The 15636-nt window shown below is 40.7% G+C and overlaps 1 long non-coding RNA gene across 1 annotated transcript; it reads left to right on the forward strand.

Moving 5' to 3' along the window:
- The first annotated feature begins 979 nt into the window (after positions 1 to 979).
- On the forward strand, positions 980 to 6375 carry LOC105020025. The gene is made up of 4 exons (XR_828689.3): positions 980 to 2842; positions 4553 to 4644; positions 5053 to 5234; positions 5329 to 6375. It is a non-coding gene; the product is annotated as an uncharacterized LOC105020025 (long non-coding RNA).
- Positions 6376 to 15636: the final 9261 nt, after the last annotated feature.

A 15636-nucleotide genomic window follows, 5' to 3' on the forward strand; every position in this document is an offset into this window, starting at 1 on the left:
TTGGGAATGTCTTTTTGAGGATCATTTTGTTTCTAAAAATCCACGGAAAGTTAATTGGTCTTCACCATCTTGATATTGGTACAAGGAGCATAATGTTCTTTTGTCTCGTTCTTAGTTGGCACCGGCAATTTAAGAGTGTGATGAATAAACCAGTAAATGAGAATCAAACTGTCTCCACTGAAAACATTTCAAACTCATTGGTCATGTGAAGTTGTGAAATCAATGAAAGCACCCGGGAACTTTTTCTCCCCTTTCACTTTATTTGAGATAAAATGGGGAATCATAGAAATCTAGCGCAAGAGCGTGAATATTTTTGGCCACAACTGTATATGTTGTATAAATATGCGCTGTGGTATTAATTGCATTTTCAAGAGTTGCCAAGCACCCGCTGTTTTCAAATGGGGCCTGTGTATAGTGCCAGGGTGCTTAGCAACCTCTCACATTGAAATTGTTCACCTCATCAAAGGGAAGTGAGGGTCCTTCCATATGCACACATTTACTGTTTTCAAAGCGCAATCATGGGCTCCCTGATACAAATACACTTTTGGCAAAATGACCACAAATAACTCAAATTGCCTGCTGCAGCATTTCATTTGTTGTGAACTAGAAAGTAGGACACTGATGGTTTGGGGGTGTGTGATACAAGGAAGACCATAAAATGAACCAATGAAATTCTACACATCCCAGCTGAGATATTACGAACTGCTATAGTCCATTGTATTTTTATCAACAAATAATATTCTACTAGAAGCATATGCATTACACCAAGTGGATTGGGATTCATTCCAGGTTACCACCAGTCACTAACATGTGATCCTCACACAAGTTTTTTTTCACAACACCTGTTCATCAAAAGTCTCATGTACCCATTAGATCTTGAAATACGTTGACTGAACTAGACCCACGTGAAATAAAATAAGAGCAATTTAAGTCCATGTTTTTTTTTTTTACTTTGGTTCACATTAAGTCTTCACGTCTCCAATCTGAATCAGGCCCAGAGTGTTTTATTATTTCTCTATCACCCTGCAATGTCCGCTGTTCACGTTTATATGCGGTCACCGGGCTGCCACATTTGATTGACTCTGTCACACTTATTAGCTTAAGATCGGATCAATGGAATGGATGACAGACCAAACTAATCATGTGGAGGGTGTCTGTACAATGATTGCATTTATGGAGAACCCTTGATGAACATGTGAGTATCATGCAGCACAGTAACATGAGTTATTGTATAATTACACGTTCATTTTATTTCATCAGGGAGCCCCTGAATAGTAAAGTCACTGCCTCGCAGTTAGCTTCAACATTTTGAGACCAGGGTTTAAATCCTAAATGAAAAGTGCCCAAGTCCCCTCCCCAACGTGAACTGAGATTAATCTAACTATAACAACAACAGAAATCACAGTAGAAAGATTTTTTTGAATTGTTTGTTGGTACCAAGCTAATGGCGATTTACAATCCCTTCAATGAAATGACCTTGATCTAGCCTTGAAGAAAGTATTTGCTATTACGTTTTATTCTGTTTAAATGAACATATTTATATGCTGGTGTAATATAATAGAAGAGATATAATTGAATACATAGTATTATGTTATTTCTATTTTACTGAGATAAATCTGCTGAAAACTGTATATAGGCTACTCGATGTTGGCCTGGATACAGTAAAGATCTGTCCAACATATTTCTGCTTTCAGTTGAAGCAGTAAAAAAGTTTGTTTAAGGCCAAAATGCAATTCATATTGACATTGATTTGCATATTTCCGTGAAAAATTACAAAAAATACATACCAAAAAATCGCAGGTGTGATCAATTAATTGTGAGCAAATTCAAACAAGTGACACCAATCTAAAAGGGTCTAGAAAAACCAGACAAAAAAATAAAAAAAAAACAGTTCAAATATGCGCACTGTACACAAGAGCAATGCTAAAAAGGACACAATCCGTTTCGAGAGCCCGGCTCAATTGAAGCAGACAGTGTTGGTATTTCAGCCTGTCGTCTCCCCCGGAGGAAATTGCCAGGCGGCGATATTCCCTGAAGCCCAGTGCACCGAGTCAATTACCTTATTGGGTTAGGTGCCGTAATGGCCTCTGAAGGGCAATAGAAATTAGGCGTTGCACTTACACGGAGGTGGGCTGGAACAATCGGTAAATGATTGCTGCATTACGTTACCCTTCCCTCCCTTCGAATCCACTCATAAAACACGAGGAAAATCCATTGTGATGCTCTCACGTCGCCCGAGCCTTCATTCCAATCTAGTTGTGATGAATAAACTAGGCACGTCCATTAATGTCACGTAATCACATACTTCCGCTGGCCTTCCGTGTAGCCATCGCTCACGAGGAACCCTGTGATGAGTCACAAGTAAAACTGTACATGTTAGAGGATTATAAATATACATAGATAATGAGTTCCATTTGTCCTCCGAGGGTGACTTAGTGATGGCTGTTTTCTAGACCTTCAACTGAACATGTATGACTGAGTCGTGTAACGCCAGTACTGTAGAGGAAGATTCTCTTTGACAGATACGATAGCGATTGTGTTCCCAAAGTGCACCGGTGTTTTTCTAGATTATTAAGGGGTTTTTGTGATGTGCCATTTCTGCCTGGGGCAAAGCAAGAATTGTCCCCTACGTTAGCTAATTTCCATCAAATTGCACTATATTACCTCAATTCAGAGACGCTGAATATCTGTGAGCTTTTCATTTGATTTCCCCCTGTTTATTTCATCAGCAATATACAAACAATTATTTTTCTTCCTATTGAGCTTCGGGGCTTTCGACTGTTTGGAAAAATTGCATCCATCGTGATGACTAAGTATCGAACATGGACTCAGGGGAGAATAGGTAAAAACATTCATTTTGTTTGTGTGATACTATTTATTTATTTAGTATTTAAAGAGCATTCAAACAAAGTAAACTTATTGAGTTTCCTTTATTCGGTTGGCAAGTTTCCGCAGGTCCATTATTGACGTATTGTGTGAAATGAGAGCTTCTAAAGATGAGGACTATTATGTGAAGTTATGTTTTACAGCACGCACACACGCCCACCGACTTTTCAACCTTTAGTGTTAATCGTGGTTGTCCACGATGCGTTGAAATGTCATTATAAATATAATGGCTCAGATATTCAAGAGACCTCTTTAAAATAATTCACTATTGTAGTCTATTGTTGCATCAAGGTTGTGGGAAACCATATATATGAATAATACACAAATCCAATGTTGAACAACCCATTGTCCTTTTGATCATGTAATGTAAAATTGCACAGCATATGTGACATAATATTGAGATACAAAATGGAACATAATGGACTCAAATTCAGGCCCAACCAATAAATTATCATTTCATATGTTTGTTACCTCTAGAGGTAATTCCCTGTAGGCTACTGTTCAACACTTTGAATTAATTAATCCATAGTAAAGAAACACAGTATATCGCCATGGTGCCAAATTCACCAGGATAATCACAGCGCAATATTTTCACATTTTTAATTCCTCTTTGGTTCAGTCATAGTTGAATTCTCATGGGTGACATATTCAAAATTCTGCGCTGCCTGACGTGGTTGATTTATCACCTATTACATGCCGTTACTCAGATATCACCTTCATGCATTGATAGTCAACTCTTATCCTATAATTGCCACCAGGGACTGTTTTCATAAAGCATCTCTGAGTAGAAATGCTGATCCAGGTAAACTTTTGCTTTTTTGATCTTAATGAATAAGATGACGGGGAGAATCAGGATGTTATGGGAGATCAGCTCTCCTACCATTCTACTCAGGGATGCTTTATGAATACAGGCCTTTTTTTTTTTATTGGGGCAGTTGTTGACCCTCTACCTGGTTAGGATAATCGTATTACATGTAAGACAAACTGGATGTCTATGATGGATGTGTCTATGGACATTTAATTCAGGTTGAGGGACGCTACACCAAGGGGCCATAAGGGGCTACACTCGGTTAGGTTAATGACAATCTGCGAGCGACCTCTGCCTCGTACGTATGTTTTATGTAGTGTACAGACTCCGAGCACTTAAACACTGCTGACTCTGCCATTCTGTCTGTGCACTTACAAGACCAGGGAGTCTTGGCAGCCTGCAAAAGCCATCAGCATTAAGCAGTTTTTTTTTCTTTTTTTTTCTTTCGAAAGACAGGTGGTTCACCTTGCCTGAGCTTTGCACAAGCTTGAGTTCATTGACCTAAAGCTGCGTGTTGCAAACTGCTGTAGCGTATTGCTTGTGTTTATAATTCCTGAAGTGCGACAAAACCAAAGTAGTACCAATAACATGTCCCTCTGTTGTTAATCAAACACGGACGGTGGCCCCACCACTTGGCCGTGGGTGCGTGTGTGGAAGGTACAAAACAGAAAACATACTTTTTTGTTTTCAAGCCATAAGGTCTGAGCTTTTGTTTGACATACCAGTGTGCCCCCATGAAATGTTCCATATTGTCACTCTGCTAAACCCCCTACGTGATACACTACTTTCAAAGTCATACCCACAGAGATGTAGTAGCATTTGTTGAGTGATGGTTGAATTATGTTTTCCTTCTGTCAGGCCCTCGAGTGGCAAGAGACATTGGGACCACTGAAGGCTTCCAGACTTAAAGGGATTTCAGGGCCTGAATTAGTGGAGGAAGCAAGCAAATGGTAATATTCTATTTTGAATTTAAGTTTTAACGCTCATTAACATTGTCGCGTTCTGTTAGACAATGACTGAGTGAGGTGTCCTAAATGCAACATGACAAGTGTTCAGGACGTGCTAGATTTTATCTACTGTCATTGACAATACAAAGGACATACCCACGGTTGTGCTTTGCATTGAGATTAGCTGTTAATAGGCTAACGGATTCAGCCACTAAAGATCAAGCTAAATGAAATGCAACTATTCAAATGCCAAAAGTGTCCTTGGTTTTATGAGATACCACATTGCAACAGGAAGTTCAATCCTATCAATCTGGATTCAGCTTTGTTGATAGGTGGAAACTCAATGTTAAATTAAAATCCCCCAGCTGTCAAATCTCAAACAATTCTTAAAAGATATGTAACATCATCCAGAATGTCAACAGCTTACCTGGTGGTGGACCTCCCGAAGTTCTCCCAAGCCACCTTGCCTCTTCACCATTCCCCTGGCGTCCAGTTCAACTTTGTGTCCAAGCGCCGTGTCCACTTTCTGTGGAGCAGGGAGGGAAACTGCTCCTACTTACCTTCACATCACACTCAAACACCAACACCTCAGTGTAATATTATTAAAGTAAAACTTGAAATAATTACAAAACTGTGTAATATTACTGAACACCCGGCTGTATTTAGAGTCTCTTTTCTTCCCTGCAGTCCCAGGTGAGCGGTAAGTAGTTCCTGTGAAGAAGATGTGGGAAAGAAAATGGACGCTGACCTCCTGGGCAGTAACACCTCCTGTGTTGCTGTTATTTTTGCATGATTTGAATGTGTTCCTGGGCAACACAGGGGACACCTAAGAAGATGAAGATGTGAAACCATGCCCTCCATTTATTAAATTACCTGTCGTTTCGCGTCGCCCCCTGACGTGCACGCAAGCCGGGTCAAGGTTACAGCAGAGTCGGCTGGAGCAGTCTGCCAGTCCTTCCTGGGAAAATGAGCCTCTGGTGACACGTGAGCGAGTCGCGGCAATTACACGGAAATGCCAAGACAAATCTATGGGCAACTATGCCGTCATAAAAGCACTGCACTGAAAACGAGCGGCTTGACTTGAAATGTGCTGCGGTTCAATGAGAACACTGGAACGTGGCCAATGGCGGCAGACCAGTGGAAGGCATCGGAAAACGCGTGCCGGGTCGCGTGTCGGATCCGGTGAATGCCACAGTGCCGGGCTGTGAGTGGAGCGCTCTTAATGACGGCTACTGACGCATTTGTTCTCCATTCATCAAAATTGCACGTGTACACTTTGGCTGCTGGAGTTGTTCTGTGAATGTGTCAGCATGCACGGGCCGCAGCAGACGAAAAGTGCCGCGGTGAAGTGATTGTCTGACAGTCACATGAAAACATCATGATCGGTCATGTATATGCCACACTCTGAGGTAATAGGCGGTTGGCGTTCAAGTGTGTGACGAAGACCAGACAAACACAGATCACAGGCTAATAAACAAAGAAATAGGCCTGTGTAATCCAGCATGACAGATTCAATGTTATTCCATCATTTTAACAATATATATAATTTTGCTGTAGCAAGCCTCACCCTGGTTTGACATATATTGGAGTTCATATATGTGTGTGTGTAAATTGTATGTACCGTGTACTGTGTATGGTCCAGATTATTATTATGAAAATGAAGGGACACTTATAATGATGCCATTTGCTTAAACTGTACTGAATACAGTATTTGCTCAGGTTGTGCGATTGAGTGTGTTGCTTTCATATACAAATCATGATTTTAAAACCCTCTTTGGTAACCGTGTTAATTGGTACCATGTCTTTGGCGACGTGAAATGGCAATGCATCCGAAATAGATTTCTGCTTTGGACGGCATTGAGATGCTTTGCACTCGTCATACAAATATTTGTGGTGCCGCCTTAAATGATCGAACAAATTGGTCGGGTTGTGGCAACAATTGCAAGGCACTCTCGACAAAGTACCTGTTTTTGGTCAACATCATTCTGTCTAAGTACAGCAACAAACCGTGTTTAAAATAATAATAAACTGTGTATCCAATAACCCATAAATCAGAGTAAATTACCTTATATAAGACATATAACGCTAGTTTTGCATTTGAAAAACAAATATATTGTAGACTGATATATGTTTACCTTTTCTAAATCGCACGTTCTGCAATGTGACTTTTGCGGATGCGTACATCGCAATGTTGCCGCTGAAACGATATATCGTGCAGCCCTACTTTGAAGGTTTCTTGGTTTCAATGTGAGGTTTTAATGTGAGGTCTGCTGTAGTTACAAATGGGTGCACTGGATACCGGTACAAGGAAAACACATCGTCTGTCTTCTAAATGCTATTACTATCGCATTCTCTGATCGCCATTTGTGAGGGAGGCGGTATCTACAATATGTTCACTGTAAATGCTGGAGGTTTCGGTATTTTACAAAAAAATATAAATACAGAGTAAGTTGATAATACCTCTAAATCCAAATTTGCTTGCTGTAGATTGTGTTGAGGATATGTTGTATTTTTATCACACAAATGTATCATTAGAAAAGAATATATCGATATGGCAAAATTCCCCATGAAGGGAACTACAACAAGTTGGGCTTTACCGTCCAACACTATCCTAGATTTAAGCAAACCTGTACGGAATGTGCAGCATTTTACTATCCACTGTACATATACATTAAATGCCGAATGTATACTAGCCAACTCTTAGAGAGATCCTGTTTAAATGTTTCTTTCTGTTTTGTAAATCATGTAAATGCCTAGAATTTAATTATTTAAAATGTAGCACTGGCAACTCAAACATGATATACAGTGGGGCGCACACCAGTTAAATCCACATAAGTAAGCAACAAGTTTATCCCAGGGGTTCACGAGTGGAGCAGAGGGACAGACCACACATTTTCCATTATGTTCGGCATAGTACTGTAGCTAGTATTTAAGAGACAGTCAAGAATTAAAAGGACTTTCATTAGAATTCTGCCTGTGTAAAGGTGAGACATCCCCTTTTCAGCAGAGATTTATGTGGTGGAGTTTTTAGAGATCTATAGAGAATCTTTTAGATATTCAGGTATCAGCACTTTTTAATCTAGGAGAAGAAACATCTGGTGAGGATTTTGTTAAACAAGACTTTCAATTTGTCAGACGCAGATAGTAATGTCTCCGGAAATTGTCTTTGTCAGAGAATAACATATTTGAAATGAAACTACTAATGCAAAGGTGCGATTACAGTATATTAGAAGTGTGACAAACACTTGGTCAGTTATACATTAGAATCCAAACGCAAAAATGCTTTCTTTCTTTTCTCTCTACTCATTACTGAATTCTGTACAGTATTTATACGTTTGATACAACATTACCAAGTCCTGTCGAATCATCGTTTGTGTTATGAGGAGGTGAAGTAAAACAAAATAACTGGCTTTAAGGACGACCAAAATGTGTTTTTTTAACTTTTTTTATTTTTAAGGTTTATAAGGACACAAGTATAAAAAATATAATATTTACAATGTTCCTAATTAATTATCATTAAATCAAAACATCTGTTGCCCCTATTCTGTTGGCCCAGTGCAATGGTATACAAGCTAGACAAGCTGTACCATGGTATACAAGCTAGACAAGCTGTACCATGGTATACAAGCTAGACAAGCTGTACCATGGTATACAAGCCAGACAAGCTGTACCATGGTATACAAGCCAGACAAGCTGTACCATGGTATACAAGCTAGATAAGCTGTACCATGGTATACAAGCCAGACAAGCTGTACCATGGTATACAAGCTAGACAAGCTGTACCATGGTATACAAGCTAGATAAGCTGTACCATGGTATACAAGCTAGACAAGCTGTACCATGGTATACAAGCTAGACAAGCTGTACCATGGTATACAAGCTAGACAAGCTGTACCATGGTATACAAGCTAGACAAGCTGTACCATGGTATACAAGCTAGACAAGCTGTACCATGGTATACAAGCCAGACAAGCTGTACCATGGTATACAAGCCAGACAAGCTGTACCATGGTATACAAGCTAGACAAGCTGTACCATGGTATACAAGCTAGACAAGCTGACACACGTGTGCAACTCCCTGCCTCTGAACCGGTGGTGAAGGCTTGAGGGTTGTTGAAACAGCCTCTCCTACCTCTCTGCTGCTCTCTGTGTCATTCTGCCTCTAGCTGCGCTTATCACCCATCCAGACTGAATGTTTTTAGTGTGCAGTATGTGAAATCAAGTGTACTGGCACATTTTTGCTTATGCATGCACAATCCTGGTTCAGGGCAGACGGAAACAGCCGAGATCTGTATATACTGTAAGCCTGATGATAAGATGATTGTTTTCCTCGCCCTAGCAACGGTAGTTATTGTCCCAAAAGCGTAACGGTAGGCCTAGATGTTATTCACACTGAATGGCGTTGGTCTTTTGGACCGATTGTTTTTGAGAGATAAATATCTCGTACGTTATTGGAACAGTGTTTCCAGTGTCTTTGCTGTCCTGTCTGGGGAACTGGTTAACTCACAAGGGATGGTTTCCTACATGCAAACAGTGACATGGCCTGATCTAAAATAATCTAAAAGCCTAAATAGCATACTGGTCATTCAGTCAGGCCAGTAAGCTGCACTGTACTGTAAGCTGTATTCAAATATTGTGAGCCTTCTATTGAAAGATACATATGAGGCTGTTGATCATGATTCTGGAGTGTCCCATACCCCTTCATTCTTACAAAAGCCTAATTAAGGTGTATGCCATTACACATTGTATACCTTGATTGTTTTCATCAAGTGTACGGCCCATTGATTGCATTGAGACCAGTTTCTGTAAGCGGATCAAAGTTATTTCCTATCCGGTTAATGGATTACCCTGATCCTTAAGAAACGAATGTGTGCTAACCTAGCCTACACTGGCTGAATCGATCAAGGGTGTAATCTTGAGTGTACTGTAATTTAAACAACTTGCACTGTTCTTACAGCATCTTGTCAATACCTAAATGTTGCTAGACTGAATCCCAGAGCAGCAAAGTGGAATCATGAGCAAGGCAGTTAACTTTAAAACATGCCCTGGCTCTGCAAAGCCAAATTGGTTCAAAATTGAGTGCAAATTGAGAAAACATATTTCCTTTCCTGTGAGATTGATTTGGTGAAGCAAATTGCCACTGTATTTATGCATACAATCATGATGTTGTTCTGAATAGGCACATATTACTTGCTGGGGTACGAGGTAACTATCAAGTAGACATTTCTCTTTTGTTAGCCAAGCCCTAATCTGACCATAAATGCTGAGGGAAATATTGTACACTGCTGTTCTGCTGTATTTTTAAAGCAACTTTATTTTAGGAGTGAGTATACTCAGTGTAGCGTATGCCTGCATGTTGTTCCTACTACAACGCGCCATATAATCCTGCAACCTTGTGTCGGCTTTTGGTGTTGTACATACATCATGGTCCTTACGTTGTGATTATAATATCTTTGTCATTCAACGTTGCATTCAACACAGTTTTGGATTGGGACCGAAGTCCTGCGTCGCCGTAAGGAAACGATTCAAAGCCAAAGTGTTAAAAGATCTAGGCCTGTATTTGGATTTTTATAGTACATTCACTGTACTTTCGTAAAATGGCTATGCTGGAAAGTATTGGAGGTTACATTAACCCTGTTCAACCAATTACAGCATTTTGTTAAAAAAACATAATAAAAACCAAAAACGTTTTTCCTGTAATTTTCTGCCTAGCACCAAGGTATGGGGTTAGACTAGGTAAGCACTATTATAAATGAAAGTCCTGGATGTGTCATTCACATTATTAAAACACAGATAGCTTTCCTGCAGTAAATAGAATCTCTAGACCTTTCTGGGCCTGGCAAATAATGTCTATGCGTGTGGCACTGGGTAAGGTAGAATTATAATATTTTCACATTTTCACTGACTTTAATACTCATTGACCTAAAAGACACATCTTTCAATGCTTATTCAAACTACCAGATTTTTTTTTTTACATATTAACTGTTTACACAGAAATGTATGCAGGAGATATGCAGTAATAGTAGTTCCAGACCAGAATACTCCTGTCTGCAGACTAATAATTGATGACTAGAAAAATGGAATCTCAAAAGTTTGTTGTTTTCAAGACCAGGTATGTTATTCTGCCAAATAAAACTCAACCCTGTTTAAAATAAGAGTTAGTATTTCTATTGTGAGCAATCAACAAAGAAAAACAATGCTTGGTAGACAAACAAATACAATGTAAAAGGCTAATGATCCGAATGGAGAGAGTTAAAAAAAACAACAACAACAACGCAGAACCACATTTTTATGGACAGTGGTATCATAATGGACTCTATTCGGTGTGATTTCTCACAGTCGATGGCCCGGTCTCTGCATGACTCCACATATTACCTGTGATGTTATGAGGTGCACACCGGTGCAACGCAGATTCCCCGTTTGTCAGCAAAACAGTGGAGACTGATTGGATCCGAGACGCCGTATTAACGGGAAGAACAATAGTGTATGGGAGAGGTTGATGGTAATGAGTTCAGGATCAGTAGCCACACAAACAATACTCTTAACAGATGGAAGCCAACAAGAAGCAGCTGTGGAACCACTGAAGTGCGGAGGAGCCTTGCCTCGGAGAGTGACTAAATAAAACCCACTTCCGCGGTACAGTCTTACAGGGCGGTCACTTTGATGACATCCTCGGAGACGGTCCAACCGGTGACGGGAGGTGACCGGCGCCGGCGAAGTGGAGGGGATGGAAAGGGGCGACAGACCTGTTCACACACAAGGACACCTTGTTTTGATCCAATGCATGATTCATCACACGTTTCATCGCAGAACTTGTACAGAGGTTGACTACCTTGTAGTTTAGAGCCCCAGTGGACAAACTCTGATTTGAGGAAAGTTACAGGCTAATGGATTCCACTGACAATGTATTCCGCAGCACAACACACTGAGGCTCGGAGACAAAGAGTAACACAGAATGCATGTCATTGAACATGTTCCATACGGAAGTTTGACCCTGGCTTACTGAAGTACAAATGTATCCCTGAAGACTTTCTGAACATAACCGAAACTGAATGGGACGTCATCCTTCACCTCGTCTTGAATGTAGTTTCATTAATATGCAGTGTTTAATCAAGACAATTGTCATCTCTGACCTTGGATGAAGGTGATTTTTTTTTCCCTTTACAGGGAATCATTTTAAGATTTCTAATGGGAACAAAAAGTGCCGTAATAACTAATGTAGCACTTCAATAAATGATGGTGAGCACATTTGTCGGACGCACTCTTTCCATGAAAATAGCCAGGAGCATAAACATGAACGTGCCAAACAGCACAGATTGCAAATGTCCCCCCTTTATCAAGGTAGCAGGTTAATAAACAATAAACAGTCATTAAAAATATCACCCAAAGCTAAAGCCTGTATGGTGAAAATTGTAATCCAATCGATAGGGGGCGGGTGTGTGCCTGTTAATAATCCTATTAGTATGCCGTCTGTGTACACTAGCAGAAGGGGTAAATAGGAGCAATGTCATTTCTCTGGACACAAGAAAAAATCATCCCATGCAACACTATGTCCTGCAAAATCACCAGCCTGAGACAACAGTCTTTGCCAGTTAGTAAGTCCATCGGGGGGTGACTGACTGAGGTCAGATGAAACTGTTCAGGCTAGAATATACAGGTGCTAGATGATGGCACAGAAAGAAAAATAAAGTGTCGAGATGGCATGCTCTCAAGCGGATCTGTGCAACCAACCTTGCCAAAAGGCAACACCACGGTCCCATTTGAATCACGAAAGGAAAAGGTGAAGACACTACACTGAAGGGTGCCCATCAAGAATTATGATTGGAATTTGTGCTTTGGCACTAAATCCAGACCCAGGCATCATGACCCGTTTTGGAATGTTTGGAATGTTTTAACATCCATAAAACAGGGGCTTTCTCTGTGCCACTGGCGTCCGCTGGCATCCAGTCAAGCTCTACCTTGCAACACTGCTAACAAATCTCCCCTGTCCCCTTGGAGGCATGTTTCTGCCCAAGCAAACCTCTAGCCGCCCGCCGCTACCGACTCACAATGAGCATCACTTTAGTTGTCAAGGCCCTACAATGAACCCTGACACCACATAGCAAGAGAGCCAAGCGAATGCTCCCATGATATCCAGACGTTCACACGCTCACTCTCTTTTCCTCCCTCTGCACACCACTGTTGGAATATCCCTGTTCACCGGACTATATGTCAACAGACTGAGTCGCGTCCCAAAGCATGGCACCCATATTAGAAAGTGTGTCATTTGACGGGGAACGTCTCCCGACATCGTATCTCCATTTGTCCATCTTGCAGGCTGCAATGGTCCGTAAACTCTTGACGAACTGTGATCGTCGCAAGCATACATCGTGCCTACAGTACACACCTTGATGTTGGTGTGTGTTGCTGGACATTTTTAATGGATTGTTACGGACTGAACTGCTCATGAAAAGCTGTCAAAGACCTGTGTTTTCTTTGGTGTCTTGTCCGGCTGATCTCAAGGCAACGATGGCTTTGATTGTTGCACACTTAATATATTGCTATTTTATGCTTGCTATTTTTTATTAGTAGTATTAATGTTGCGATTAATGTAATCTTTCATGCTGTTACATACTTCATCATGTTGTTTGTGTACTGCATTCACAATATATAAGTCCCTACGCACCATTCAGTTCTAACAACTTTCCCCTGCTTTCCATATGGTGTTTTACATCAATAAGCTTCTGAGCTCATTGTGGGCGTAGTGAACGTTTGACTACCATTGTGCTCAAGGCAATACGGAACAATGTAACTCTGACATTGAAGCTGTAAACTCTGTTGATTATAATAATAATAATAATAAAACTTGATTTGATTTAATTTAATTCCTTAATAATGTCAGTGCCTCTTTGTCTAAGCTGAAATGTTTTTGCTTTGCTGTGTAATTCTGCTGGTTTTCCAAACCCATGTACTGTACAGAAACTATAACTTTTCCAACATTTTGAAAGAATTGCAGATTCCAACCTTTCCACTCATCCAAATTTGGGAATGCTGCCAAGCTCACTGGGAAGCGACCTTGACAGATCAGATAATTACACACTCCCCATCACCTGCCACAGCAACGACCTTCCCCAGTATCAGCTAAACGGAGCTCCCGTTACAATGACAACACTCCGATTTGAGATCTTGAGGTGAGAAAACCGAAAATGTATATCAATTTAATGTTCAATCAGTTTCACTGTTAATTAGATCTAATTCAATTTGACATTTCCTTTTTTCCTCTCTCTATTTTTAACCCAAAGGAAATCAAAAGCAGTTTATCTAGTAGTATCTCACAGAGAGAATGGTGATCCCCTGCCTCTTTGCACAGGGAATTCTCTGACTTTGGGGATGCTGTTGATTAAAGAAATTACTTAGCAATTAAGACACTGATAATGAACTGATTCAGAGCAAATCATCTATTTGTTTCGCCACTGGCAAAGTCCTGACAAAATACCAAACTTCCAGATGAGGACATTACATCTATCTGCATGCTCTGGCATAGGTATTCACATTGAGACTGCCATCTAACAAGCCTAAGTTGGGTGTATGCACAAGTTTGTATGTGTGTGTGTGTGTGTGTGTGTGTGTGTGTGTGTGTGTGACTAAGGGAGTGAGAAAGAAAGACAGACAGAGAGACTGTAGCTCAGATAATGACACCATTGGTTTGGAAAATCTGATTCTGTGATTTGTTTGAGGCAACAAGGATCATCCAGTGGTGTGTGTAAAAAAACAGATATGCTTGGTGTGAAAGGTAATACATTTCTATAAGAGTAAGTACAACATCATCTGCCACGGATAGAAGCGTATTACTCCTAGCTTGTTGACATTCAGCAATGTTACCCGGTGGCTGCCAGGTTGGAAAACATTCTAACCAACGACCCGTTTGATTTATAAACGACTGTGTCCAAGAAGGCAAAGGCAACCTGTTTTGGTTTTAACACCAAATGAACACAATTCCAATCACTTTAGTTGATTGCGTTTACTGCAGGCACAACAGTTTTGCCTACACCTGCTTCAGTTTCAACAGAAAAATTCAAAATATATATATATATATTTGAAAGACTTTGTTTTGCATGGGTTATTACCCCTACACAGTGCATGGCTGTCTGTTTGAACTGGAACAAGTCACCCCATTTTGCAGTTTAATCGTCTTCTTGATTAATTCTGTTCTCAGGGATGCTTCACATTTCTGAATTGAAAACTAAATGGATGCAATTCGGTTTTGATAATAATAACAATTACGCCAAACATTTGATTTCTGCGACGCCGTCCTATCAACTGAGATATTCGAAGCGTTTAAAATCATAATCATACCCACAACAATGTCGGCACACTGTTGCACACACCTGGCTGCCTGAACGGTGAGCAGGTCGTGCCAAAACATGCACATGAGCACACACACACACTTTGAGGTGAGGCAGTGAAGACTATAACATGACAATTAGGAATAAGGGGAACGTAAGGCGGCCATGATGGAAACGGCGCAGGCTTGGGAATCTACCCACACCCGACTTCCCATCATGTTCCCATCATTGGATGGAGGTTTAATATCGTTCTTACATGGCCCGCAGGCTGGGGCAAAACAAATGGCTGGTTGGACGTGAGCGGCAGGAAGAAAAGCGTCTTCACCGAGGCACTCTTCTACATGTTCTACCGGACACCAATGGACGTGCATTTCCACCGAAATGTAGGTAAAATGGTGACAAGATCGTCACGTACTCCCACTCCTACGAACTGGGTGTTATTGATGAAAATGTGTTTGTAACTAAGTCGATGAAACAAAGATAATGGGGCCGTCCGGTAGAATGAAAGATAAACATAAACCCTGTTAGCCTTTCACGAGCCAGCCTTTTTTGAGCAGCCTTTCAAAGAATTTCATGGTAGATGGGTGCTACTGGAGGATAGGCGTTTAGGCAGGTTGCCTTTGCCTTCTTGGACACAGTCGTTCAGCTTATCTTGGACGCCAGTTGCCGG

Source organism: Esox lucius, chromosome 22 (genome assembly GCF_011004845.1).
Source record: "Esox lucius isolate fEsoLuc1 chromosome 22, fEsoLuc1.pri, whole genome shotgun sequence".
Taxonomy (NCBI): domain Eukaryota; kingdom Metazoa; phylum Chordata; class Actinopteri; order Esociformes; family Esocidae; genus Esox; species Esox lucius.